This window comes from Diceros bicornis, chromosome 11, assembly GCF_020826845.1.
Source record: "Diceros bicornis minor isolate mBicDic1 chromosome 11, mDicBic1.mat.cur, whole genome shotgun sequence".
Classification (NCBI taxonomy): domain Eukaryota; kingdom Metazoa; phylum Chordata; class Mammalia; order Perissodactyla; family Rhinocerotidae; genus Diceros; species Diceros bicornis.
The window spans coordinates 51,555,977-51,582,393 of NC_080750.1; the positions used below are offsets into that span (position 1 = coordinate 51,555,977).

The following is a 26,417-nucleotide window of genomic DNA, read 5'->3' on the forward strand; positions in this document are numbered from 1 at the left end:
TGTGTAAATATATATTGAGTTCCTGCTTGCCATGTGTTTGCTGATGTCCCATTGACCAAAGCAAATTATCTGGCCAAACTCAGTGGCAATGTGGGAGGGGACAATCACCATGCAAGAGCATGGCTACCAGGAGGCATGGTTCCCTGAGGGCCACTAGTGTAATCATGTTCCATGCTGGGAAAAAATTGCTGCTTTGAAATAAAACAATTTGTGTGTTTAGATAAAATTATTCTAGAGAAGTATAATCAGATTATCTGAGTACCTTTACAGTGGGGCAGCTTTCAGCTCAGAGAAAGGACCTATTACACTACTTTGTAATGATATTTGTAATAAAAATAAGTAGCAAGAGCTTTATAAAGAAAACACCGTGCCTTTATTTAGGAGGATAATATAATTATTATTGAACACTCACTGTGTACTTGGCACTTAACCAGGGAAACTATATATGTTCTCATTTAATTTAATATAAAAGACAACACTGAATAATTTTTTATTAAATTTAGTTAATGCAAAATATAATCTTGAATGCTCACTTAAGTATTGTGCTCAAGTATTTTCATCATTTTGACTAATATTCTGAGGACATAAGTTCTAAATAAAACCAACAGTAGTTCATAGAGACATTCACACTCTTTGCTTTATAAATCAGTTAGGATTGGTTCACCCTTGAGTAAAAAAGGCCCAGAATAAAAGTGGCTTAAGCAAGACAGGAGTTAATTTCTTTCTCAGGGAGGAGGCTGGAGGTTGGCAAAGCAGGGTTGGGCGGTCTTGCTCTGAGGCTTCAGGTAACCAGGGTCCTTGCAGTTTATCACTCCCATCCCTACAGTATAGCTTTGGACATGTGACCACACTGTGCTGCACGGAAAGCTGGGTAATGCTGTCCTAGGCTTTTTCCTTGATGTTTATTTACTCTTCCTGTGGAGGAAATAGAGAATGGATATCAGGGAACAAGGGCAATCTTTGCTTAATCTTATATGCAATGGAATGCTCCATCCCTGGGGTCAGAGATATAATCCCTGATGGTACCCTTAGAATGGACGATTTCTCTGAGTGATACCAATTAACCTATACGAGGATAAGCCCACTTGGCCTTATTAACACCATATTCTAACCATCGTATTCCATGAAAGTTGATGCATTTGTAACTACAGAACCAGCTGCATGTTGAGCTGTTATAATAAGCACAGTCAGTGTGACTCATTGAAATTCACACGAAGAGGCAAGAAGGCATCAAGTGGAAAGTCAGTCAGGCAAGCAGTATCTCAGGGGATGAGACAAGAAAGCGGGGGAGGGGCGAGTAGTCAGCAGGGGAAGTTGGCTTAGAAAGGAAAGGGCTGTCTTAAATTTGGGCATTATAAAGGAGAATTTAAAAAAAAAAGAAAAAGACAATTTTCTAGCAAATTAAAAGTAAGGGAAAATATTATTATCTACCTTTGCGGTAAAGGTGGCCCGTTGGTTTTTAGATATTCATTTTACGTTGACTAAATTACCACATGACTCATTAACTTTTTTTTTTTACCCCCTTTCCTACACATTTCTTCTGAAATTCCTACAAACAGTGACACATTTGGTTCTCCTTGTGCCCGTATCCAGGGCTGGCTCAGCACCAGCATTCTTCCTGAGCATCCAGGATCCACCAGCACCACCGAAGGAGACCAGCTGGTGCTGACTCAGGCCACCTCAAGGACCCACTGCAGGGAGGAAGCCAAAACAATTCCAAGAAGTTGAGGTAGACCATCTTTTCAAGAAGGCTCTGCCGCAAATTACAGCTGTAGCATTTCCCAATTCATCTCAGCTACTTCCAAACTTTCTCTGGTCAACTTGATGTATTCAATACACTTGATTGGATCAAACTGGTTCCGACTGTTTTATTTACTCAAATTTTGCCCATAGTTTTATGAATACTGAACACTGGTCTCTGTCTAAATAACTTCATTTAGCCAGTTAGTGACATAACCGGGCCCTGAATAAGGGAAATTTAGCTGCTGACTCCAGATCCATGCACTGACTGATTCTAAAGAAAATACTTAGTTTCTACAATAAATCTCAGTTCTTCTGTCAACTACAATGACTGGAACTCTTGTATATTTCTTCAAAGCGGCCCTGTCACACACCCTGCTGTGCTGATTGTTTCAGATTAGAGATCTGCGGCTTCGCTGTGGGCATCCTGTTGGAACATATAGATTTTCTATTGAGCTGCTAGGGGTTCACTTCAGTTTTGCACAGTAGCCAATTTAAGCAGATTGGAGCAATATATGCAACCCTGCTGCATGGTCGGAATTGGAATTGTCTTACCAGAATGAATATGTTGAGGAAGAAGTCATATCCTCTGTCTCACAGAATGAACCAGAGTGACAGGCAAGAAAGAATGGAGGCTGGGGAGCTTACTACATTACCTGGCCATTCTAACTCTCACCTTCCTCATCTGTAAAACTGGGACAATAACACCTAACTTTCATGGTAACATGAAGTAGAGATAATGCATGTAAAATACCTACAATAGTATCTGATATAAAATACTACTCAGTTATTATTATTAATATAAAACGTGAAAGATCCTTGGTTTAGAAAATGTAGAAAATGAAACATTTTTCTTTAACACTGATATTCAAAATTGAGTTCCATTAAGGCCTTTAGTGACCCTAATATTATTGTGCCCTCTTAAATAATTAAAAGTAAAACCAATAAGAAACATTAAGATGAGTTTCAAGAAGTTTAAAAAATTTCTGACTTTTTCCATCAGGATTACATTTTTTTCTTTTCAGGAAATGTCAATATTCAAAATCTTTTGCCTGAAGCACATTTTTAATTTGCCTTCGGATAATCCAGCACTACTTAAATGTACTTTAATCTCTTTCACTCAAAAATGTCCATTCCTCTCTGATCTTTTTACTAAAGATTTCAAATAGTGCCTGAGAAATTATTACTAAGAAAAACTGAGATATTGCCTAAAAAGAAAACAAAATGTAAATGTCTATGTTGAACATATTGGCTATTCCTAATGGAGCCATGAGGCAAATATTGAATTTTTGTGACATGAAAATGAAATCAAAATGTGTCTAAAAGCATAATGGCACAGTGTAAAGAGCCCAGGCTTGGAACTGGAAGACTCGTGTAAGATTTATTCATCCACTTGAAAAACATTTATGGAGTGTGTGCATTACGATGGACAATATAAATATTATGGTGAACATGACTGTATTTCCTGCTTTCATGTAGTCTATGTCTTATGGGGAAGATAGTCAGTATATACATAATTGTGGGGAGTTAAAAAAAAAAGTAAAATGTGCTGTGGACTCATGACAGATATAGCTAAATGACTGTAAGAAATCAAGAAAGTTCTTCTGAAGAAGTGTCTTCTAAACTAAGACTTGAATGTTCAGAAGTATGGGGTAAGGCAGGAGGTAGCAGAGGAAGTAGAATGGGAAGGTAGGTGTTTATTCTATAGAAGGATATTTCAAAAGGAAGTGACATGAACATATTGGCATTTTTCTGGCTATAGATTGGAGCACAGGTCAGAGGGCAGCAAAGGTGGATATAAAGAGATACTTTAAAAGCCCCTTGAATAGATGCAGGAAAAATGTTTGACAAAATTCAACATCTCTTTATGATAAAAATTCTCAACAAAGTGGATATAGATGAGGAACATACCACAACCTAATAAAGGCCATAAATGACAAGCCCACAGCTAACATCATACTCAATGGTGAAAAGCTGAAAGTTTTTCCTCTAAGATCACAAATAAGACAAGGATGCCTACTCTCACCACTTTTATTCAACATAATATTGGAAGTCCTAGCCAGAGCAATTAGGCAAGAAAAAGAAGTAAAAGTCCTCTAAATTAAAAAGGAAGAAGTAAAACTGTCACTATTTGCAGATGACATATTATATACAGAAAATCTTAAAAAGTCCACCAAAAAACTGTTAGAACTAATAAAAGAATTCAGTAAAGTCACAGGACACAAAATCAATATAAAAAAATCTGTTGCATTTCTATACACTAATAACAATCAGAAAGAGAAATTAAGAAAATAATCCTATTTACAATTGCATCAAAAAGAATAAAATACCTAGGAATAAATTTAACCAAAGAGATGAAAGACCTGTATACTGAAAACTACAAGAAATTAATGAAAGAAATTGAAGAAGACATAAATAAGTGGAAAGATATTCTATGCTCACGGATTGGAAGAATTAATATTGTTAAAATGTCCATACTGCCCAAAGCAACCTACAGAATCAGTGCACTCCTGTCAAAATTCCAACGGCATTTTTCACAGAAATAGAACAAACAATCCTAAAATTTGTATGGAACCACAAAGATCCCAGATAGTCAAAACAATCTTGAGAAAGAACAGACCCAGAGGCATCACGCTCCCTGATTTCAAACTATACCGGCTATAGTAATCAAAATAGTATGGTAGTGGCATAAAAACAGGCACATAGATCAATGGAAGAGAATAGAGAGCCCAGAAATAAACCCATACTTATATGGTCAATTAATCTATAACAAAGGAGGTAAGAATATACAATGGGGAAAAGATAGTCTGTTCAGTAAATGGTGTTGGGAAAACCAGAGAGCTACCTGCAAAAGAGTGAAACTGGACCACTTTCTTACACCATACACGAAAGTTACCTCAAAATGGATTAAAAACTTGAATGTAAGACCTGAAACCATAAAACTCCTGGAAGAAAACAGTAGGCAGTAAGCTCCTTGACATAGGTCTTGGTGATGATTTTTTTTAATCTGACACAAGTGCAAAAATAAATAAGTGAGACAACTTATTAAACTAAAAACCGTCTGCAACAGCAAAGGAAACTATCAAAAAATGAAAAAGCAATCTACCGAATAGGAGAAAATAATTGCAAATCACATATCTGGTAAGGGGTTAATATCCAAAATATATAAAGAACACATATAACTCCATTGCAAAAAAACAAACAATCCAATTAAAAAAAGGGACAGAAGATCTGAATAGACATTTTTCCAAAGAAGACATACAGATGGCCAACAGGTACATGAAAAGATGCTCAACATCACTAATCCTCAGGGAAATGCAAATCAAAACAACAATGAGATATCACCTCACACCTGTTAGAACGGCTGTTTTCAAAAAGACAAGAAATAACAACTGATGGTCAGGATGTGGAGTAAAGGGAACCCTTGTGCACTGCTGGTAGGAACGTGAAATGGTACAGCCGCTGTGGAAACATGGAGGTTCCTCAAAAAATGAAAAATATAACTATCATATGATCCAGCAATTCCACTTCTGGGCATTTATCCAAAGAAAACAAAAATACTAACTTGAAAAGGTATGTGTACCCCCATGTTCATTGCAACCTTATTTACAAGCCAAGATATGGAAACAACCTAAGTGTCCATCAATGGATGAATGGATAAAGATGTAGTATATATATACAGTGAAATATTATTCAGCCACAAAAGAGAAGGAAATCTTGTCATTTGCTACAACATGAATGGACCTTGAAGGTGTGATCTTAAGCGAAATAAACAGAGAAAGACAAATACCATATGATCTCATTTACATGTGGAAACTAATTAAAGAAAAAGAACAAGCTCATGGTTACAGAGAAGAGATTGGTAGTCACCAGAGTTGGGGGGTAGGGAGGTGCTCAAAATAGGTGAAGGGGGTCAAAAAATACAAACTTCCAGTTATGAAATAGATAAGTCATGGGGATTAAATGTACAACATGGTGACTATAGTTAATAATACTAGATTGCATAATTGAATATTGCTAAGAGAGTAAATCTTAAAAGTTTCATCACGAGAATGAAAAATTCTGTAACTATGTATGGTGACGGATGTTAACTAGACTTATTGTGATGATCATTTTGAAATATATACATGTATTGAATTATTGTGTTGTACACTTGAAACTAATATAATGTTGTATGTCAATTACACCTCAATTAAAAAACAAAACAAAACAAAAAAAACAAGCTCATAGATAGAGAACAGATTGGTGGCTGCCAGAAGAGGGGGTGGGAGGTGGGAGAAATGAGTGAGAGTGGTCAAAAGGTACAAACTTCCACTTACAAAATAAATAAGTCCTAGTGATGTAATGTACAGCATAGTGACTATAGTTAATAATACTGTATTGAATATTTGAAGGTTGCTAAGAAAGTACATCTTAAAAGTTCTCATCAGAAGAAAAAAATGTTTTTGGTAACTATGTAAGGTGACAGATGTTAACTAGACTTACTGTGGTGATCATTTCACAATGTATACAAATATTGAATCCTTATGTTGTGCACCTGAAACTAATATGTTAATAAATCAATATGAAACTAATGTTATATGTCAAAAAAAAGCGTCTCTTGCAGTGGAACAGATAAGGTGTAAACCAGATGACAGCCATGGAGATGAAGAAGGGCAGGCCACTTTGCAAGCTATTTGTAGGCTAGAATTGACAGTTTTGTAAATTAGGGCTTGATGTTTCATCCATCAGGATGAAGAGAAAGAATAATAGGCCAAATGTAATGTCCAGATCCAAGATTAAGGAGCTGAGTGGATAGGGGTCCAATTTACTAACGCAGAAAAGTTTTGGGCTGAAGATGATAAGATATCTTCAAAACCCCTGAGGGAAGTTGTCCAGTAGTCAGATATACAGATTTGGATTTCTGTTCAGGAGTCTGGGCTGAGAAAAAGTCCTAAAAAGTTCTTAGCAGAATACATAGCACAAAGTGAACATTCAAAAGTGTCAGCTATATTTATTAGTAATAGTATTATGAGTAATATTATCAGTGCATAGAAATGTAACCATTACTAATGCACAAGAGACTGAGACAACTAAAGTCAATCAGTCAAAAAGAAAAGTTCTTTCATTCATTTTGAGATGGTGGTAAACACATACCCAATGAAAATATAAACATAATCCACTTTTTTTTTTTAATAAGGAAAAATCCTATACACATGCCTCAGAAGGAAGCATCAGTACTGATAGCCTGGTATTCACCTGTGGACTCCAAGTCAAGGGTTTCACTCAAGTAAGGTAATATACTTTTCTCCATTGTGTTTAATCAGTTGCTTTTCAAAGTTTTCCAGACCTTAGCTTAACTCTCTTCCAGTAATGGAGAGTAATGTCATCATCATGGGCAGAATAAGTGTTTTTTACCATCTTCCCCTAGAAGAACACTGATTTAGGCAATCACTGATGGACAGGAGAGCATTTCTGGAAGTCCAAGAGTCCAGCAGAGAAGTTCCACCACAATGTTGGAGAAAAAACAAATTCAATATTGGATGCTTGGAAGAGGGTAAGAGGGACAGTTTCATTTTACCTGTGTCACCTCTCCCTGGCAGCACTGCAGCACTGCCCTGATACTAAGGCCAGATAAGGATACTACAAGAAAAGAAAACTAGAGGCCAATATCCCTAACGAATATAAATACAAAAATTCTCAACAAAATTCTAGCAGACTGAACTCAACAGCACATTAAAAGGATCATACACCATGACCAAGTGGGACTTATTCCTGGGATGTAAGGATGATTTGATATACATAAACAATCAATGTGGTACACCACATTAATAAATGAAAGATAAAAATTATATGATCATCCCAATATATGCAGAAAAAGCATTTGACAAAACTCAACAACGTTTCATAATAAAAACTCTCAGCAGGGGCTGGCCTGGTGGTGCAAGTGGTTAAGTGTGCGCGCTCCACTGTGGCGGCCCAGGGTTCTCCGGTTTGCATCCCAGGTGTGCACTGATGCACGGCTTGGCAAGCCATGCTGTGGCGGCATCCCATATAAAGTGGAGGAAGATGGGCGTCGAGGTTAGCCCAGGGCCAGTCTTCCTCAGCAAAAAAAAAAAAAAAAAAAAAAAGGAGGAGGATTGGCAGATGTCAGCACAGGGCTGATCTTCCTCACAAAAAAAAAAAAACTCTCAGCAAACTGGTTATAGAAGGAATGTATCTCAACATAATAAAGGCCATATTTGACAAGCTCACAGCTAACATTGTACTCAATGTAAAAGGTTGAAAGCTTTTCCTCTAAGATCGGGAATAAGACAAGGGTGTCCACTCTCGTCACTCTTATTCAACATAGTACTGGAAGTTCTGGCCAGAGCAATTAGTTAAGAAAAAAAATAAAAGGCATCCAAATCAGAATGGAAGAAGTAAAACTGTCTCTGTTTGCAGATGGTATGATTTTATATATAGAAAATTCTAAATACTCCTCCAAAAAACTGTTAGAATAATAAACGAATTCAGTAAAACTGCAGGATACAAAATCAACATACAGAAATTAGTTGCATTTCTATACACTCACAGTGAAATATCTGAAAAAGAAATAAACAAAATAATCCCATTTATAATGGCATTAAAAATAATAAAACAGGAATAAATTTAACCAAGAAGGTGAAATATCTGTACACGGAAAACTATAAGACTTTGGTGAAAGAAACTGAAGACGACACAAATATATGGAAAACTATCCTATGTTCATGGATCAAAGTAGTTAGTTTTGTTGAAATGTCCATACTACCCAAAGACATCTATAGATTCAACGCCATCCCTATCAAGATTTTTATGGTATTTTTCACAGAAATAGAAAAAACAATCCTAAAATTTGTATGGAACCATAAAAGACCCTGAATAGCCAAAACAATCTTGAGAAAGAAGAACAAAGCAGGAGGCATCACACTTCCTGATTTCAGACTATTATTACAAAGCTATAGTAATCAAAACAGTATAGTACTGGCATAAAAATAGACACATAAATCAAAGGAACAGAATTCAGAGCCCAGAAACAAACCCTGGCATACACAGTCACCTAAAATTTAACAAGGGAGCCAAGAAGACTCATTGGGGAAAAGATAGTCTCTTCAGTAAATAGTGTTGGGAAAATTGGGTATTCACAATGCAAAAGAATGAAGCTGGACCCCTATTTTACACCACTCACAAAATTTAACTTGAAAAGGGTTAAAGACTTGAATGTAAGGCCTGAAACCATAAAAATTCTAGAAGAAAACATAGGAAAAAATCTTCTTGACACTGGTCTTGACAACAATTTTTTGGGTATGACACTAAAAACACAAGCAACAAAGGCCAAAATAAACAACTGGGACCACATCAAACTAAAAAGCTTCCACACAGCAAAAGAAACAGTCAACAAAGTGAAAAGGTAACCTATGAAATGGGCAAAAATATTTGCAAACAATCTATCTGATAAGGGATTAGTATCCAAAATACACAAGGAGCTCATACAACCTGATAACAGAAAAACCAAATAATCCAATTAAAAAATGAGCAAAGGACCTGAATAGATATTTTCAAAAGACATACAAATGGCCATTAGGTACATGAAAAGATGCTCAATATCACTAATCATCAGGGAAATCCAAATCAAAAGAACAATGAGATATTAACTCACGCCTGTTAGAATGGCTATCATCCAAAAGGCAAGCAATAAGAAACAAGTGTTGGCGAGTATGTAGAGAAAAGGGAATCTTGGTGCATTCTTAGTGGGACTGTAAACTGGTACAGCCACTATGGAAAACAGTATGGAGGTTCCTCAAAAAATTAAAAGTAGAACTACCAGCAATCGCACTTCTGGGTATACAACTGAAGGAAATGAAGTCACTACTTTGAAGAGATATTTGCACCTTCATGTTCACTGCAGCATTATTCACAACAGCCACAACATGGAAGCAACCTAAGTGTCCAACAGTAGATGAATGGAAAAAGAAAATGTGAGATATACATATATATATATACCTTTTTATTCAGCCATAAAAAGAAGAAAACCCTGCCATTTGAGACAACATGGATGGACCTCGAGGGCATTATACTAAGTGAAATAAGTCAGACAAAGACAAATACTGTATAATCTCACTTATATGTGGAATCTAAAAACATCAAAATCATAGAAACAGAGAGCAGAATGGTGGTTGCCAGGGGCTGGGGGGTGGGGGAAATGGGGAGATGTTGACCAAAGGGTACAAACTTCCAATTATAAGATGAATAAGTTCTGGGGATCTAATGTGCAGCACAGTGACTATAGTTAACAATACTGTATTATATACTTGAAAGTTGTTAAGAGAGTAGATCTTAAATGTTCACCCCAAAAACAAAGGTAATTATGTGAGGTGATGAATGTGTTAACTAATCTTATTGTGGTAATCACTCTGCAGTAAATCCGTGTATGAAATCATCATATTGTACACCTTAAACATACACAATGTTATATGTCAATTATATCTCAATGAAATGGGAAAAAATAAAATTTTAAAAAAACTCTTCCATTATTGACAGCCATAAGTGACAAAAAAAAATCTTAATTAACTGAAACAGACAGACTCAAGTGCAATATATGAAAACACTTGGAAAGGTTGGTTACTATAGCCAGGGTTAAACCATATATAACTTTTTAAGATCAACGGCATAGTAGGACCAAAACAGTCTCTCCATCTCTTCAGACACTGAGGGTGAGGTGAAACGCATCTAAACAGTGGGCGTGCAATGACATGAAGGATTTCAGCTTCTATATACTTTTCTGCTGTTGGAATTTGTGTTTCTTTTCCTACTAACTAAACTCCTTTTCCAATGATCTTTTGTTAAGGGTGCTACTAGGGCAGTACTGAGTAGATCATACCAGCCCATATTTCAGACATTACCCACAGTGCTGGGAGAAGAGATATAGATCAGCAAAGACAATAATTCTGGAACTAATTACCCAGGGAACTTGTAAAGTACATTGACACGGGGGTTACATTGTTATAACATTATTTAGAAAAAGTGATGCTCTGGGCATCCGCCATTTGTTTTCTCCACAAAATAAGACCCTCAGCAGAAAATTGTGGATTGCAGGATAGACGAGACTCTTCATTCAACATAGAACTTCTTACCTTTCTATACGGTAGGTCCATGTATTTATTTTTAGTTAGCAGTTATAATTGATGATCTTAGTTTCATCATCTATCATTTATATAGCTAACTCACAAAAATCATATTTTGGTATTGGTAAAAAGCCCGCATTTTCTAATGCTTTACCATAAAATTCGGCGTTTGATATGCACTTTTTTCATTGGTTCTACCCTAAAACCATGACTTTCCTATGAAGGAATTCCATATCCCTTGTAAAATATTTGAACTATCAGGAACACTGAAGTGTAACTTGGGGATTTTTTGCCATACAGCATCCATCCCTCCTTCTTATGATAACTATTTGATAAATTTTATTTGAAGACCTACTAATGTTCATCATTAAGCCACGTAGATTGCACAGGACTGCCCACTCCCCTCAACTCCACATGTTACATGAGTGGGCATATGACCCAGACATATGGACAAGTACAGCATAACATTTCCCTAAGCACAATGATTAGCTTAAGAATGGCCACATGACAAAATCAAACTCAGGAGAATTACTTCTGGTATGTGGGTGGATCTGCTGAAAGAAAAGCAAGTTTTCTTTTATACGTGAAAACCTGACACTGATGGCAGCCACACTGCACCACATAGAGAGAAATATGGTCCTGATGACACGACTAGAGCCTCTGGATCAAGCTGTCCCTCATGCTATTCCTGGACATTTTAGTTACATATGCCAATATTTTACTACTGTTCTTTCTGCTTAAGCCAATTTAAGTGCTTTCTGTCTCTTGTAACTAAAAGAACCCTAACTGATATTATATAATTTAATCTGAAGACAGATATATGAAAAAATTTTGAGAATTAAACAAGTTCAATAATATGTTCTTTTGCTGCAAAAAAAAAAAATATATAGTCTCCAAATTCTCGGGTAGAATACATCTATTTATAGTAAATACACTCATAATTTCTGTACATAATTCTTTGAGAATCGATGATTAGATAGATAGATAGATAGAGACAGCTATATTAATTATTTACTGGCTATCTGCCTGAATTGCCAGATACATGGCAATCCTGATTTCTTCTATGTTTTGAAATGTCTAATTTCAAACCTCAGCTCTACCACTGCTAAACCTCAGTTTCCTCATATATCAAAGTGACAAAATAGAATCTACCTCAAAAGCTTGTATGAGTTTAAAGTAGATAGTGATTGTAAAACTCTATATAAAGTGAGTGTTCTGTAAACATTATCTGTTAGGTATTATTCATAGATGGCATATGTTTATTTTCACTGGAGTTACAGAAAAATAGAAAGTTAAGTCATAAGTAGGCAAATCTCAGTTAGACTTCTGGTCTTGTGTCATTCTGATTTCACAAAGAGCCAAATTTTAACAGATAAATGTAAGTTTTTTAAAACAAATATAATCTAGTTCTAACCTAGCTGTATATCTGGCCTTAAATATTTGAATTTGTTATTACTTCTACAGGATGAATTACTTTTTTTTTTTTTTTTTGCTGAGGAAGATTATCCCTGAGCTAACATCTGTTGCCAATCTTCCTCTATTTTGTTTGTGGGTTGCTGCCACAGCATGGGTCCACACCCAGGAACAAAACCTGGGCCACAGACGTGGAGTACGCTGAACTTAACCATTAGGCCACGGGGCCAGCCACAGGATTAATTAGCATTTGGTCAAACTAAGAATGACTAGAAATGTTTGGAGAATTCTGAGAAGTTTCCACATTTTCTTTGATTTAATTTGTTTGGTGCATTAAACAGCCAATGTCTATTTGCAGCAAGATTAAGCTTTTTCCGATTGAGAGGGGAAAGATATCAATGATAAGAGCATTTGCCCATTTAACTGGAACTAGTATTTTGGGACAGGCAAAGGGGAGATGGTTTAGAATGTGAGTCCTCTTGCTGTTGTCCTGAGAAATTTCACCACCACACCTACTGGCGCATATAGAAAAAGAAGCCAACTCTATATGCCATCCTTATCTAATGTGTGAGACAATAGTCATCATAGCTCATCTCATATAAAGCTCGCTTAGACCTAGGAGAAAGCTAATCAATACTCTTAAAAAGATAAATACAGGGCCGGCAGGTGGTGCAGCGGTTAAGTGCGCACGCTCTGCTGTGGCGGCCTGGGCTTCGCAGGTTCGATCCTGGGCACCCACCGACGTGCTGCCTGTCAAGCCATGCTGTGGTGGCGTCCCATATAAAGTAGAGGAAGATGGGCATGGATGTTAGCCCAGGGCCAGTCTTCCTCGGCAAAAAGAGGAGGATTGGCATTGAATGTTAGCTCAGGGCTGATCTTCCTCACACACACACACAAAAAAGATAAATACAAAATAAAATCAAAATTCCATTCTGTCACTTTAAACATGAATAATCCATTACTAAAATTCTGAGATTTTAACAAATTCAATGAAGTACCTTGCATTGCAAAAAAGTACTCTCCGCTCTCCTCAGGTTGATTTCCACTTTAAGACAGTTTGTAACTGAGGGAACATTTAAATCCAGATGATGCAAAAGAAAAAGATTCCCATTAGCATGGATGGAGGCTTAATGTTTTAGCAGTCCCACCTCAGAATTATATGAACTATAATAGAAATAAATTAGGAGCTAAGAAATGCAGAGATATTTCACTAAAATGAAAGAAACTGAGAGCTTTTTGTTGGATTTACTTTCATTCTTACTGTACCTGTAATTTGTATCTCTCCATGTTTCCAATTCTTTCCAGAAGCAAGTTGAAAATCTTAGATATGTAGCTTTATGAAGAAATCTGATCAGTCAGATGAGAATGTTCTGCTTGCTTTTTTTTTCCCCCAGTTCAATTCATTTTTATCCTTATTTCCCCAGGAGATTGAAAATAGGAGTTTCTTCCTTTCATCCTCAGCTAGAATCTCACGGCTGGTGCTGCCAATATTTCCGCAATGAAGATTCTTAACAAAGATGAATTAACTCCAAGCCTGCTCTCCTTGATTTTTTCTCTCATTATCTGCCTCTTTGCCAAGCCTAGAATCTTTCTAACCATTGATCTGAAAGAGAGTGCCTGATTCACAAAGTGCTATATATTTGCCTTTAAGTATACATAATGAGACTTAGTTTCTGGAGCCACTAGTGACAGAGACAGCAGGATGAAACTCTCTAGTTCATCTGGTCTACTCAATACACAGTCACTGAAGCACTGACTTAAGTTTATGCACTTTTCTGTGCATCAGCCATGTCAGACAGTTGAGTTTCCATTCCGTTATCAGACAAAGAGGGGTAAGGGAGAGATAGGTAAAGTGCAATGTAAAATGTAAATGAGGAAAAGAAAAAATAAGGTTCTTTCAGTGCGAATATTCTGTGGGCAGACTATCATAGAAGGAGAAAGAAGATTGCCCCTTGTAGCTTTTGAATTAGACTTTCAATTCATTACTACAACTGTCGTAATAATGACTGTCACTATGTATTGTAAGTACTTTGTACCAGTATATAGTACAAATATATTCTTTGCATTACACGTATATGAGTAGCAACTTTATATAAAATAAAAAGCAATGACATTTTATATTTGTGCTGTACTTTTTCACTTTTGGAATGTTTCACATATATTATTGCCAGGAGCCCACTTGTTCTTCATTCCACTCTCTTTGAGGGGTGACAAAGTCTATGACTGTGAGGGTTCTGGATATAAAACAAACTACTGAGAAATCTTGGGCCTGACCTAACAGATTCTGAGTTTGCATAGGCACATGTCTCAGAGAGCTGAGATTTAACATAAAAATTGGCCTCAGACTGATGATATACATAAGAAACCCAGCAAAAGCAAACTCTAAACCTCTCTGGAGGAATTTTTTCTTATAATAAGGGATTATCGCAAGGAAAAAAATCTTCACTAAAGATGAACATACAGTCAACACTTACAAAAAAAATTATAAATGAGAATCATCAAACACCAATGTTATAAAAAACTTTGTGATAAGGGAACATAATATGAAAGAGAATATAAGCATGTTTGAAGACATAAGAAAATAAACACAATCTTAGCAATAGAATAAGACTTCGATGGAACTTCAAAACAAAAATTTAATTTTCGATGGAATGATTTAATAGCAAACTAAATATGTCAGAAGAGGGCAATAATAAATTGGAAAACAAATCTGAGAAAATTACCCAGAATTCTGTGTGTAGAAATAGAGAGATAGAAGTAGGAATGAGAGGGCCAACATACAACTAATAGGAGTTTCAAAAAAGTAGAATCAAGGGAAATTAAATCAGTGTGATATTGGCACAAGGACAAACAGACCAATGGAACAGAACAAGAGATCTTGAAATACACCCATATATGGACACATGATTTATGAAAAAAGTGGATTATACAGCGGTGGGGAAAGGTCAGTCTTTTCAAGAAATTATACTGAGCAAACTGGAAATCTTTACATGAAAAAAATAGTGAATGCCAATTCTCCACCTTACATTATACACAGAAAAGCAATTCCAGGGGCTTATAGAGGGAATATCAAAGGTGTAACAATAAATCAACTAAAAGATAACATGGGAAAATATCTTCAAGACCTTGAGGATAAACAAATATTTTTAAACAGAGCACATACACATTAAAAAAAAACTACAAAAAACTAACCATAAGGAAAAAATTGATACATTGGACTACACCAGAATTAGGAACTTCTAGTGTAACTTCTAGTGTCTTTTCATCAAAACACACCGTTAAGAGTAAAAAGTCAAGCTACAGACTAGACTAGACTAGAACATACTTGTGATATTTGTAACTGACAACTCATCCAGAATGCCTAAAGAACTCTTATCAATCAATAAGGAGAAGGTAGACAAGCCAAGGAAAAATGTGCAAAAGCATGAACAGGCAGTTCAAAAAGGGACAATACAAAATGCCAATAAGAAATATGAAAAATGTTCAACATAATTAACTCTCAGGAAAATACAAATCAAAATCACAGTAAGACCCCAATACATATGTTCCAGAATAGATAACGTTAAAAATTCTGGTAATACTCAACTTTGGTCTGAATGTGGAGCACGTTACATACTGCTGTTAGCAGTGTAAATTGGCACAACTACTTTGGAAAGCTAACAGCGTCTACTAAACACATGTATATTTCATTACTTTATTTCACTTCTAGGAATACACCTAAAAGATATGGCATATATGTGCATCCAAAGACGTGAACAAGAATATTCATAGAAGTATTGTTTGTAGTTGTCCAAAACTGAAAACGCCCCAACTGTTCATCAATATTGGAGCAGATAAATAAATGGTGACATATTCATACAAAGGAAGACCATACATCAATGAAAAGGAATGAACTATGCAAAACAACGCTGATAACTTTTACAAACAAAATCTTGAGGGAATAAAAGCCAGCCCAGAAGAATATATTTATATATAAAGTTCGAAAACAGGCAAAAATCAATGTATGGTGACAGAAATCGGGATTATTATTGTCGATGAATGGGAGGTAAGAGTAGTGACTTAGGAAGGACCCAAGGGGGAGCTTCTGGGGTGCAGGCAATAATCTATTTCTTTATTTGGGTATTGGTTCCATGAATGGTTCACTTTATGATAATTCATCAAACTGTACATGTATTATTTGTCTCCTTTCTGTATGTATATCATACTTCAATAAAGATTTATTTAAAATGAAATATGAATAAAATAAAATAAATTCTAATCAGGGCTTTAATTTTGAGAATTAGCTTTGTGAAGACCCGCCTTCTAAAGGAAGTGCTGCCCGTTGCTCATTGAGAGTGCATCAACAAAGTGCAAAATTGGGAATCAGGCTACCTAGGCTCTAGTTCTACTCCTACATAACTAGTTCTCTTACTAGAGCAAGTCATGTAACATGCCTGGTCTTCATATCTCCTTTGGGAAAGAAGATATTTAAGCTAAACTTTAACATTTCTCCTAACTCTGAAAGTCTCATGGTTCTAACAATTCCCCTAATCAGATGTATACCAATTGCTGAGCCATATGAGACATACTCTTTCTTCTAACCTAGTTACAGTAAAATCCCAATTATAGAGGGGAGAATGTCAGTGTTAAGAAGAGCATATTAATGGGCCGGCCCCGTGGCTTAGTGGTTAAGCGCGCGCTCCGCTGCTGCCGGCCTGGGTTCGGATCCTGGGTGTGCACCCACGCACCACTTCTCCGGCCATGCTGAGGCCGTGTCCCACATACAGCAACTAGAAGGATGTGCAGCTATGACATACAACTATATACTGGGGCTTTGGCGGAAAAATAAATGAATAAAATTATAAAAAAAAAAAAAGAAGAGCATATTATATGGTATGTTGGCGAAGGACTTATTTACAAAAGCACATGACATGTCTGAGACATATGAAGTACATGGATGAGTTTTTTCTTTCTTCTCATGTGACCTTTTAAAATCAGAAATGTTATTTACAGAACTCCCCCCTCCCAATGCCATTTATGTGCAAAACATTCCTGACCTTTGCAAATGCAAGGCATGGAATTCTGAATGTGACTTTAAAATCAATTAATAAAGACTACAAAGATATTTATCCATGTAATTAAAAGGAAAAGTTTCTGAAAAAACTTTTTAAAGCAGCCAGATAAACAACCTAATAAACAACAGTCATGTTGACTGTAGAATAGACTCCCTTTCTAACTCTTCTAAACAATCATTGCTGTCTGGCTGTTGTCCGATAACAGAGTTAATTATCCCCTAGCTCATTTTTAAAAGCAACCTAAGATCACAATTAAATGCTCAAGATGGGGGAAAAAAATGCCATTTTTTGTTGTTTTCATCCATTTTCTTTGTGACATGAATGTGACAACTTGGTGAGAGAAAACTACTTGTCCTTCTTGCTCCTCTCTGAAGTCCATGCCCCCTGCTGGGCTACTCCTCTGACTCCTAACTCTTGCTGCAGCCTCACACGGTTGGAGGAGAGAGCTAATTAATTTCACTCCTGTCATAAGTTTTCACAATGGGATTATTGCCTGCCACCGCAGGTCCTGAAGACCAGGTCCTGACTCCTTATACGTACTGTCGCTTGCCCTTTCAAATCTTTGAGCCAGTTTCCTGAGTCACAATAATGGGTGTGAAATGAATTTTACACTTTGTCAACTTACCCCACACATTTCCTTTTCAGTCTAATTCCCCTAAAAATGATAATAATAAAGAGATATTCAAAAAAGATCAGACTTTCAGCAACTGACTTACCTCTCTCATTCTGCATGACACAAAGCATTCACACAGCCCTAAATTTAGAAAACTACGGCTCCATTGTTCCTTGTTCTTCATACAAATTCCTCATTAATTTTCTGTTCTTCTCTTTTCTTCCCAATCCCATTTTTCTTTGCTTCATCGAGAGGTCCTGTCATAAATGTTTTTAGTCTAAGTATTGCAAAAATGAGCCTGGCTAGAAAAGACTTCTGCCACAGTTACCCTATCTTTTCCTTACTAGGGTTGTTCTGACATTTAGAAGGCAGTCGCAGCAATTTCAGCCAATGTGTGGGGGGAATTCCAATATTGAATATTGCAGTTTTCAAGTACACTTGGAACCTGACTAAGATTTGAAAACTGGAATGAAAATATTGTGGGAGATCAAGATTTGGCCACCCTGAAATCTATCTCTTTACCTTGATTGTTTTCTCTGAGGGATATTTGACCTCCCCCACTAACTGCCTAAAGAATTTGACATGGTAACTCCTTTCTGGAACAGATCTTCTATCTGATGGCTGTAATATAATGTAAAATAGATGTTACAATAGGAAAGGCACCAACAAGTCCATCTTATTGGAAGTTCTGTCTCTCTGGCCACATTCTCTGGATGGTCTTGCAAGGAGTTGCCAGACAGACATTTACATTTATAAGGAAAATCTCCATTTGTAAAAGTATCTCCCTCTCTGTATTGGGAAGGGTGGGATGGCCTCATTTCTAGAGACTTATCAATGTGGAAGGTGAGGCCTTAAATCTACATAATAACCTTACTGTTGTTTACTGTGCTTTGGTGGTAATCTCCTGTAACTGACTCCCCCCACCCCCAACATCCTCCTTCGTCAATGGCTGAACATGGTATTTAAGACGAGAATTTCTGCTATTGTGTTGAGAAATGCAGTGTCCCTGGTTTCTCCCATGTATACATGTTATTAAACTTGGTATTATTTTTTCCTGCTAACCTGTCTTGTTAATTATTTGGCCAGCCATAAGAACCTTAAGGGAAAGGGCAGAGGGGGATTCTCCCTCTTCCCCCACAATATTAAGCCAACAATAGCAATTGAAATATCCAATGAGTGTCTGAGTAGGAGTTTCTCATGGCTTCTTCCTATCCTATTTCCATGGGAAAAGAGACTGACTCAGAGACTCTGAATTTAAAAGAAACATTTAACATACAAGTGTTTCAGAAGTTTTATTAAAGTTCATATTGTTAAACAATAGAAAAGCACTCTGGCCAAGAGTTTAATGCTGCTTGTAAAAAATAACTTATTTACACACAATTCAACTGACTATATACCCCACTCTTAATTCTCATGCTAATGAGAAGTTAAAGCAGACTTACTTGAAATCCACAGACATCCGTAGGTCCACAACTAAATCTGTGAATAGAAAATGTGAACAAAATGTAACTCTCAGCTAACTATTAGATGGAGTAATTGGTTATAATAAACTGAATTTTGATGCTTTGAAAAACAAGTCAGTTTTTTGTCAAGGTTATTTTTTTGGCAAGGACTATGACATTTATAGAAAAACAAACTCTCAGGAAAAAACGGAAAACTTTCGATGGCCAAATCTTTGAACAGATCATTCAAGAAAGTAAACCCAATCCTACATTCATTCCGGCCGGAAAAGTGAGTGAAGTTGAATCTTCCTATGTCCTTGAAGTCACTAGCTATACTGGCTCCTAGGATATTAGCATTATCTGACAGGTTCCTACTAAATTTGAAGTTGCTGTGAGATACCAAGCCCTAACAGGCAGATGTGGAATGAGAATAGGTAAGTGAATCAGCATACAGACCAGGATGAGACTGAAAGCTATGTGGAGACACCTGCCCACCGGTCAAAGATCAAGACAATCACTCAGCATGTTTGATGGCCTGGGTGGCTGATGGATATCACTGTAGTAATGAATATCAATGAACCGTTTCAAGGACAGAATTGAGTTTAAGTACCTGACCAGAACTGTGTGGATAACATTCTGAAGTCAAATAGTGAGTATAATTCAGTCATTAAGATCCCCATAGCCAACCAGGTGGGTTTTCTTTCACCCCTGAAGGTCTGTCTATGTTGCATAGCTACTGCCTGTGTTTGAGTTTCATCTTCTTTTATTTCCATTTCCCACCCTCTGAGGGAGGCACTAATTAGCTGCAAAAACAGCCAAGAGGCAGACAAAATAAGGGTGGAGAAATAAAGGGCAACGATAACCTAAAAACAAAAAAATTACTGCCATAAAAATTGAGTTGGTTAGTGATGCCGTGAAATGATGAAATTATCTCCAAAAATACTGGTGGTCGTGGTGTTTTTAGTGAGGAAGATTGGCCCTGAGCTAACATCTGTTGTCAATCTTCTTCTTTTTGCTTGAGGAAGGTTGGCTCTGAGCTAACATCTGTGTCAGTCTTCCTCTATTTTGTATATGGTATGCTGTCACAGCATGGCTGGATGAGTGGTATGTAGCTCCGAGCCCAGGATCCAAACCCGCAAACCCAGGGCTGCCAAAGTAGAGCATGTGAACTTAACCACTACACCACCAGGCCAGCCCCCCCCCCTCGTTTCTTAATATGTCATACTTTAGATCTTTTTATATTGTGTATTCATTAACAATTTTTTGTATTTACAGCTACTTTTAATACCTTTGTCTTTTAATTTTTATACCACAGCTAAAAGTGACTTATACACTATTAGTATTTTGTATACTTATTGACTGATTTCTATTTTTATTATCAAATCACAGAAGACTACACAGAATGGAATAAAATTATCTATGTTCTCAGTATAAAAGTAAAGGTACCGCTGACAGAGGTTGAGAAGTGGAGAGGGAAGAGAAGAGCTTCCTGTAACTAATGGAACAAGGAGCACAGCTTAGGTAGTTTGAGTTTGCAGAAGTGGCCAGCAAAATCCCAAGGATGGTGGTAATCTAGCTATTGGAGAGAGGCAAGCGAGATGAAGGGCTGTATATATGAGCAAATTCTCATCTATTATTACAGAAAGTCAATAAATAGTATCTAACTTAAATAAAGTATAAGCATGTATTATTTAGAGCCACATGGCAACCATAACAAAAACGAAAACAGTGTTTGATTCTGGGAAGCAGAACTGGCAGGGTTGGAAGGATGGTGCAGGTCAACATGGCTTTTCATTATTACCTCTTTCCTGCTATTTGATTTTTAACCATAAGCATGTTTGCTATTTAAAAAAAAAACATTTTGAGAGTAAATGCTTACATTAGTTTGGGAATATTCTATGATTTTCTCATATTCAAGTATTGTTTCTTATCCTTGAATCAATGAATCGTTTTTCAGATTAGGCAGGCATAAAATATTTAAGAGTCTTCAATCCTCATTGGTAAGTACAGTTGGATTCTCTTATAATAGAAACCAACGAATCAGAGTTTTCTCCCCCTTAACAAGTGTCCCACACTCTGTAACATCACAAGTTAATGAAGCTTTTCCCAAAATGGATTTCAATAAATTCTAGTTCCAGGATATGATAATAGGTGATTCTTTTAAGGGGACTGTGATCAAATGAATGTCTTGAAAATCTAAATTATATGTACCTATATGTACCTTTCTTGGAGTGCACATTAACATATCAAAATTCTCAATGTTGCACTCAAAATTTTCCCTCACTTATTTTGTATATGGAATTCTATGAAGGGATAGTCCATGAGATACAGTTTGGCAAAGACTGGATTACAGACACTCTGGGATAGTAGCGATTGCATCATTAATGGCTTTAGACTTGTGATAAAATTGATTTCACAATCTAAAGTATAAATTATTCTGTTCAAATCTAGTAAAAAGTCTGTTACTTTGTGTTACATAATCAACACAGTAGCACAGTGGAATTACCATTTGCAGAAGAGCAGATTGAAAAAAAGAGAAAAAATATTACTCCACATTGTATTTTAAAATTTTATAAGTTAGTTTGGTGACAACAGTGAGCCTGATTTTGAATAATGTTGGACATGGAGGGAGACAAACCTCAATAAATGAAGACATAGTGTCTAAGTTTGTTATTGAAGTCTCTTCAGATCTCGTTATTATCAACAATAGAATAAAAAAAAAAGGCACATAATAAGTCCAGTCTATATGCACAAATATACTTAGAAGATAAATAGGAGATTCAAAATCAGTATAAGAATTTGGATTCAGTTATAAGGTAATTGTTAGAGTAAATCCTTGCAAAAGTCTCCTGATAACATTTTACATTGATGATTCCTATCTTGAAGCACACTTTTAAAAAAAAAAAAATCAAAAGAACAGTACCCTGGACAAATTTCAATAAAGCCTCAGACATCATTTATGTTTCACCCTGGGGACCATTAAGTTCGCCAACAGGGAATGTAGTTCAATGAGAGTGTTTTGGTGCTTCCTAAATTTGAAAGTTTTGCTATAGCAATTTAATAAGAGGTTTAACCCAGAAAAATTTTCCTGGCCATCTCATTAATCATCTCCTCATTCCCCACCCAATTTTGTTTTGAATTTTGTTATTACTGCTATTATAGTCAGCCGAGTGTTGATACACTTAATTAATCTTTTCACAGGTCACTTTACTTTCTGTTTCTGCGCCCTTTATATATTGGCTTAGTTTTAAGTTGTGGTGACTAGACTTCATATTCTGGATTCTGAGGAAGGAAACTCATGGGAACTAACATGTGATTAGTGCCTACAATATGCTATGCCTTCTTCTGAGTCTTTCACATGCATCGCTTACTTACTTCTTACAACCATTCTGAGAAGTTCATAATGTTACCTACGTTGTATTAGTTCTATATGGCTGTATAACAAGTGATCACAAACCAAGCCACTTAAAACAACCATAATATATTTATTATTTTATAACTTCTGTTGGTGAGAAGTCTGGGCACAGCCTAGCTGGTTCCCTGTTTCAGGGTCTGACCAGGCTGCATATTTAGATACTGGGTATGGGTGTGATCTCAATAGAGGCTTGACTGGGGAAAGATCTGCTTCCAAGCTCCCTTGAGTTTTTGGCAGAATTCATTTCCTTGTGGCTGCAGGACTGAGGGCTTCAGTTTACTGCTGGAGACAGCCCTTAACTCCTAGAGGCCACCCACAGCTCCTTGCCATATGGGCTTCTCCAATATGGCCACTTATCCATGGCAGCTTGCTTCTTCAAATCAGTGAGGATCAGCCTTTCTAATGTGTCTGTTATCAAGAAAAAGTCTTATATATAGTGTAATATAACCACAGTAGTGATATCCCATCAGCTTTGCCATATTCTATTGTTAGAAACAAGTAACAGGTCCCACTCACACTCAAAGGAAGGGATTATACAAGGGCATGGACACCAGTAAGTAGCAATGATGGAGGCCACCTTAAATCTGCCCAACACACACCTTTTATATACGGGTAAACTGAGCCTCAGAGTGATTCATCCACATGTCCAAAGAAAATCAACACAAAACACATATCTATCCCTTCTGCATAAATGGAGTAGCTGAATTCACAGCATAAAATTAAAACAAAATAAGATCTGGGGATCTACTGTACAGCACAGAGGTGGTAGTTGATAATACTGTATTATATACTTAAGTTCCTAAGAGAGTAGATCTTAAATGTTCTCACCACAAAAAAGAAATAGTGAATATGTATTGTGATGGAGGTGTAATCATTTTGCAATATATAAGTGTACCAAATCAACACATTGTACAGTTTAAACTTACACCATGTTATATGTGAATTCTATCTCAATAAAGCCAGAAAATTTTTTTTAATTTAAAAAAAGAAACAAAGGCAAAAAAATAGAGCTTAAAAAAAATGTCAACTTCATATTCTTTGTTGAACCAGGTACTTCCAACGTCTAAGCAAATTCCTGATTAAAAAAAAAAGGCAGCTATGGAAATTGTAAAATTTCTTTCATGCCCTTGGGGTAAAATGAGTAGGTTTCTGCACATTGTTTTATTTTTATATATTTTATATTTGAGATTTCTGTGTTTAAATAATAAAAATAACCTTTTTTTACAATTAACCTTACAGATCAAATGGGAAGAGGAGATCATTATTATAAAATCTATATATATTTGTCTCAAGGTTAACTATAGAGGAAAGCAAAATATTATTATATATGAAACATCAATGAATGTAGTTAGTTAATTATTTAATGAACTCTGCTGGGATAGTAGACTAAGCACTGACATGTTTATGGTTTATGTATTTTTTGGAATGGAAGTTGCTAGAGTATGGGATAGGTAAAATAAAAGTAAGATTTTCTTCCTTTTGACACTTCTGACATTTTACCTGAATTTTTTCATGATAGCCATTTTTTTTACAGCTTGTATTATTGTGTATATATATATATACACACATACATATATATATATACACATATATATATATGTGTATATATATATGTATATATATATATATATGTGTGTGTATATATATATATATATATCTCCTTCTCTACCAGAGTGTAAGCAATTTGTGGGCTGAACACATATCTATATCATCTTTTCTGTTTTACAAATAGCATCTGTTATGGGTTGACTTGTGTCTGCCAAAAGGATATGTTGAAGTCCTAACCTCTGTTACTTGTGAATGTGACATTATTTGGAAATAGGGTCTTTGCAGATGTAATCAAGTTAAGATGAGGTCATTAGGGTAGGCCCTAATCCAATATGACTGGTGTCCTGATAAGAAGAGGTAAAGGCCGTGTGAAGATGCAGATGCACAGGGAGAATGCCATGTGACAGCAGAGGGAAAAATTGAAGTGATGCAGCTGTAAGCCAAGGAATGCCAAGAACTGACAGCCACCACGAGGAGCTGGGAAGAGGCAAGGAAGGATTCTCCCTACAGGTTTCAGTGGGAGCCCCCAGAATTGTAAGACAACACATTTCTGTTGTGTTAAGCCACCCACTTTATGGTACTTTTTGTGGCCGCCCTAGGAAACTAATTCAGCATCTAATACATTTATTTTCTTACCTATGGGAAGCACTGAAGTAATATACCTTGAGGAAATTAAAATCTGTTGCTGCTATTGGCCAAATACAAAATATTTTGCTTTATTTCAGTGGATCTAAGATGACATTGGTTGTATGACGCATCATTATTTTATGTGTCAACCTACAAAAACAGAAAGAGTTTAAGAGGCAAAGAGTTTCTTTGGGATCAAAGAATTGCAATTCAGGGAGCACAGATTTAGGGAGAAATCCAAATAGTGTCCCAATTACAGGAGAGGGGCTCAAGGTTTTTGTAGGAAAGAGGGAGGAAGATGAAGTCAGTTATATTAAAGAAGAGTCCATTGGTGCTAGATGAGCAAAGGCTAGACTGGTATTTCGTTGATTGGTTAGCAATTCAGTCGTCAGCAAAGTCCAGTTCCATCAGTCCTTACAAACAGGATGTTGTTGTCCTTACTGACTTCTTGGAATGCTGGCGGTTTGGTCCAGTTTGGAAGATAAAGAAAACAGGACGTGCAAGGCAATTCCTCTGAAATGGCTGCTCCTGCTCCATTTTAACATGGCCCCACTCATGTCATCTTTCACATATCTATCATTTATTAAACTAAATAATACTAATTACACTATGACATAATTTTTTCTTACCACTTAGAGTTCTTTTCACTTTATGCTTTTTGAAATACTTCTTTTATCCCTCCAGTTGCTCTTTGCCTGCAAATTTTACAAAATGTAATCTGAAGATATTTACAATTTCTCTTACTTTCAATTGCAGCACAGTGAAAGATGCAATCATTCTGAAAATAGTTCACTAACAAAATCTAGCACAACTTCTTTTTCTTGTGAGTCTCTACACTTAGTTTCCACAAAGAACTTGGATTTGCTTTCAAAGAAAATAATGCAATTGTGGTTATTACTGCAATGACGAATATTTGTTTCACTGATATCAAAATTAAACCTTACTGCTCTGTTTCCTTTGTTTTCTCCCTAACATTTTTTTAAATGCCAAATCATAGATTAATATATTTTAGACATTTCAAATCACAATTAAACTGAAAATAGGTGGTCTCGGCAATGCATATAACTCCAGTGCAGGGATGACAATACGTACAGCTATGACTAAATTTGTGTACACACAGACAATGACAGCCACTCTATGATGAATGGCTGACAGTAGCTAGCAGACTTTATAGACTGTAAAATGCATCTTGGTTTCAGAGATGTTGAAGTGTGAAAAAAACATATGTCTTACAATAAATAAAGTAGTAGAGATAATAATGTGATAGATGCCATAGTCCTGCTCAGCATGAAAAAAAAAAAAAAGAGTTCTGTATGGAAAACAGAGGATAACCCAAATCTTAATGTAAACATCATCTAGGCATGATTTTAATATATTTACCTGCTTATTTAAGTTTGCTGTATCTTCTTTCTGCAGGTTATAAGTGCCCTTTTTGTAGTCTCC

The 26,417-nt window shown here is 36.2% G+C and overlaps 1 long non-coding RNA gene across 1 annotated transcript; it reads right to left on the minus strand.

Annotated features, from left to right (window-relative positions):
- Nucleotides 1-485: 485 nt before the first annotated feature.
- Nucleotides 486-26,417, minus strand: LOC131411153 (uncharacterized). Its single transcript, XR_009221509.1, has 3 exons — nucleotides 26,355-26,417; nucleotides 19,385-19,421; nucleotides 486-915 (listed from the first exon to the last, which is right to left on the minus strand). It is a non-coding gene; the product is annotated as an uncharacterized LOC131411153 (long non-coding RNA).